The sequence below is a fragment of the Ictidomys tridecemlineatus genome, unplaced genomic scaffold (genome assembly GCF_052094955.1).
Source record: "Ictidomys tridecemlineatus isolate mIctTri1 unplaced genomic scaffold, mIctTri1.hap1 Scaffold_457, whole genome shotgun sequence".
NCBI classification, from domain to species: domain Eukaryota; kingdom Metazoa; phylum Chordata; class Mammalia; order Rodentia; family Sciuridae; genus Ictidomys; species Ictidomys tridecemlineatus.
The window spans coordinates 214,364-218,300 of record NW_027522962.1 but is presented as its reverse complement, the minus strand read 5'-3'; positions in this window follow the sequence as shown (position 1 = coordinate 218,300).

The following is a 3,937-nucleotide window of genomic DNA, read 5'->3' as shown; positions in this document are numbered from 1 at the left end:
GGCCTGTTACAGAGAGCAGTGGTTAGAGACTGGGTTGCAGAAGTCCTCTTGCTGAGAGCAGAGGTTGGAGACTGTTGTGCAGAAGGACGATTACCGAGTGCAGAGTTTAAAGACTGGGTTGCAGAAGGATATTACAGAAAGCAGAGTTCAGAGACTGAGGTACAGAAGGCTCCTTGAATACAGCAGAGTTTTCCCACTGAAGAGCAGAATGACTGTTGCAGGAAGCAGATATTGAAGACTGGGGAGCAGAAGGACTGTTGCAGAGAGCAGACATTAGAGACTGGGGTTAAGAAGGATCATTTCAGAGAACAGAGGTTGGAGACTGGTGTGCAGAAGGATTGTTACAGAGAGTAGAGTTTGGAGACTGGGTTTTAGAAGGATGCTACAGAAAGCAGAGGTTGGAGACTGAAGTGCAGAAGGACTGTTACAGAGAGTAGAGGTTGGAGACTTAGGTGCAGAAGTACCGTTGCAGAGAACAGAGTTTGGAGACTGAGGTGCAGAAGGATAGATACAGAGAACAGTGGTTGGAGACTGCGGTTCAGACAGACTGATACAGAAAGCAGAGGTTGGAGACTGGGGTGTAGAAGGTCCGTTACAAAGAGCAAAAGTTTGAGACTGTGATACAGAAGGACCAGATTTCGGAGACTGGGGAGCAGAATGACTGTTGCAGAGGACAGAGGTTGGAGACTGGGGTGGAGAAGGAATGTTAAAGAGTGCAGAGTATAGAATTTGGAGTGCACAAGAATGTTACAAAGAGCAGAGTTTGGAGACTGTGGTACAGAAGGACTGTTGAAGAGAGCAGATGTTGGAGACGGGTCCAGAAGGAGCGTTGCAGATAGCAGAGTTTGGAGACTGGGGTGAAGAAGGACTGTTGCAGAGAGCAGAGGTTGGAAACTGAGGTGCAGAAGGACTGTTACAAAGAGCAGAGTTTGGAGACTGGGGTGCAGGAGGACTGTTACAGAGAGCACAGGTTAAAGACTGGGGTTCAGATGGATCTTACAGATAGCAGAGTTTGGAGACTGGGGTGCAAAAGGACTGTTGCAGAGAGCAGATGTTGGAGACTGGGGTGGAGAAGAATCATTGCAGAGAGAAGAGGTTGGAGACTGGGGTGCAGAAGGCCTGTTAAAGAGAGCAGAGTTTGAAGACTGGGTTGCAGAAGGATGTTAAAGAGAGCAGAGTTGGGATACTGAGGTGCAGAAGGACTGTTACAGAGAGTAGAGATAGGAGACTGAAATGCAGAACGATCGTTGCAGAGAGCAGAGTTTTCAGACTGAAGTGCTGAAGAACTGTTGCAGGGAGCAGATGTTGGAGACTGGGGTGCAAAATGATTGTTACAGAGAGCAGAGTTTGGAGACTGGAGTGCATAAGGATCTTACAGAGAGCAGAGGTTTGAGACTAGGGTGCAGAAGCACTGTTGCCAAGAGCAGAGTCTGGAGACTGGGTTGCAGAAGGGTCTTACAAAGACAAGAGTTAGGAGACTGAGGTTCAGAAGGATCATTGCAGAGAGCACAGATTTCAGCCTGAGTTGCAGAATGACTGTTGCAGAGAGCAGATATTGAAGACTGGGATGCAGATGGACGGTTGCAGAGAGCAGAGGTTAAAGACTGGGGTGAAGGAGGGTCGTTGCAATGAGCAGAGTTTTCAGACTGAGGTGCAGAAGGACTGTTGCAGAGAGAAGATGTTGGAGACTGGGTACAGAAGGATTGTTGCAGAGTGCAGAGGTTGGAGACTTTGGTGAGGAAGGATCTTTGATGAGAGCAGAGTTTGAATACTGGTGTGCAGAAGCACTGTTACAGAGAGCAGAGTTAGGAGACTGAGTTTCAGAAGGATATTACAGAGAGCAGAGGTTGCAGACAGGGGTTTAGAAGGATTGTTACAGAGAGCAGAGGTTGAAGACTTTGCTGCAGAAGGACTGTTACAGAGAGCATAGGTTGAAGTCTGAGGTGTAGAAGGACTGTTACAGAGCAGAGTTTGGAGACTTATGTGCAGAAGGACTGTTACAGGAAGCAGAGTTTGGAAATTGGGGAGCAGAAGGACCATCAAGGAGAGCAGAGTTTGGAGACTGCGGAATAGGACTGTTTCCGAGAGCAGAGGTTGGAGACTGGGGTGCCGCAGGACCCTCAAAGAAAGCAGAGGTTACAGACTACGGTGGAGAAGGAATGTTAGAGAGAGCAGAATTTGGAAACTGGCATGCAGAAAGATGTTACAGGGAGCAGATTTTGAAGACTGGTTCAGAAGGACTTTTGCAGAGAACACATGTTGGAGTCTGGGGTCCAGAAGGATCGTTGTAGAGAGCAGAGTTTAGACTGGAGTTAGAATGACTATTGCAGAGTGCAGATGTTGGAGACTGAAGTGCAAAAGACTGTTGTAGAGAGCAGAGGTTGGAGAATGGGGTGCAGAAGGACTGTTGCAGAGAGTAAAGGTTGAAGACTGAGGTGCAGAAGGACTGTTACAGAGAGCAGAGTTTGGAGACTCAGGTGCAAAAGGAAAGTTACAGAGAGCAGAGGTTGGAGAATGGGGTGCAGAAGGACTGTTGCAGAGAGAAGAGGTTGTCGACTATGGTGCAAAAGGACTGTTGCAGAGAGCAGAGGTTTGAGACTGGTGTGGAGAAGAATCGTTGTAGAGAGAAGAATTTAGAGACTTGGGTGCAGAAGGTCTGTTACAGAGAGAAGTGGTTTGAGACTGGGTTTATGAAGGATCTTACAGAGAGCAGAGATTGGAGACTGAGGTGCAGGGGGACTGTTACCGAGAGCAGTGGTTGGAGACTGGGGTGCAGAAGGGTCGTGCAGAGAGCCGAATTTTCAGACTGAGGTGCAGAAGGACTGTTACAGAGAGCATAGGTTGGAGACTGAGTTGTAGAAGGACTGTTACAGAGAGCAGGGTTTGGAGACTCAGGTGCAGAAGGACTTTTACAGGAAGCAGATTTTGGAAATTGATGTGCAGAAGGACCGTTAAGGAGAGCCGAGTTTGGAGACTGCTTTATAGGACTGTTACCGAAAGCAGAGGTTGGAGACTGGTGTGCAGAAGGACTCTTACATAGAGCACAGGTTGAGACTGAGGTGCAAAAGGATAGATACAGAGAACAGAGGTTGGAGACTGGGGTTCAGACAGACTTATACACAAAGCAGAGTTTGGAGACTGGGGTGTAGAAGGACCGTACAAAGAGCAGAAGTTGGAGACTCTGGTACAGAAGGACTCTTACAAAGAGCAGATCTCAGAGACTGGTCAGCAGAAGGACTGTTGCAGAGGACAGATGTTGGAGACTGGGGTGGAGAAGGAATATTACAGAGAGTAGAGGTTTAAGAGTGAGGTGCAGAAGGAACGTTGCAGAGTACAGAGTTTTGAGACTGAGGTGAAGAAAGATTGTTACAGAGAGCAGAGGTTTGAGACTGGGTTGCAGAAGGAGTGTTGCAGAGAGCAGAGGTTGGAGACTGGGGTGAAGAAGGACTGTTGCAGAGAGTAGACGTTGGAGACTGTGGTGCAGAAGGAGTGTTACAGAGAGCATCGGTTAGAGACTGAGGTGCAGAAGGACTGTTAAAGAGAGCAGACGTTGGAGACTGAGGTGCAGAAGGATTGGTATAGAGAGGAGAGGTTGAAGACAGAGGTGAGAAGGACTGTTACTGAGAGCAGAGGTTGTAAACTGGGGTGCAGAAGGATCGTTGCAGAGAGCAGAGTTTGCAAACTGAGGTTCAGAAGGATCGTTGCAGAGAGCAGAGGTTTAAGACTGAGGTGCAGAAGGATCGATACAGAGCAGAGGTTGGAGACTGGGGTCAGAAAGACAGTTACAGAGAGCACAGTTTGGAGAGTGGTTTGGAGAAAAATGTTGCAGTGAGCAGAGATTGCCGACTGTGGTACAGAAGTACTGTTACAAAGAGAAGAGGCTGGAGACTGGGGTTAAGAAGGAATGTCACAGAGAGCAGCGTTTGGATCCTGGGGT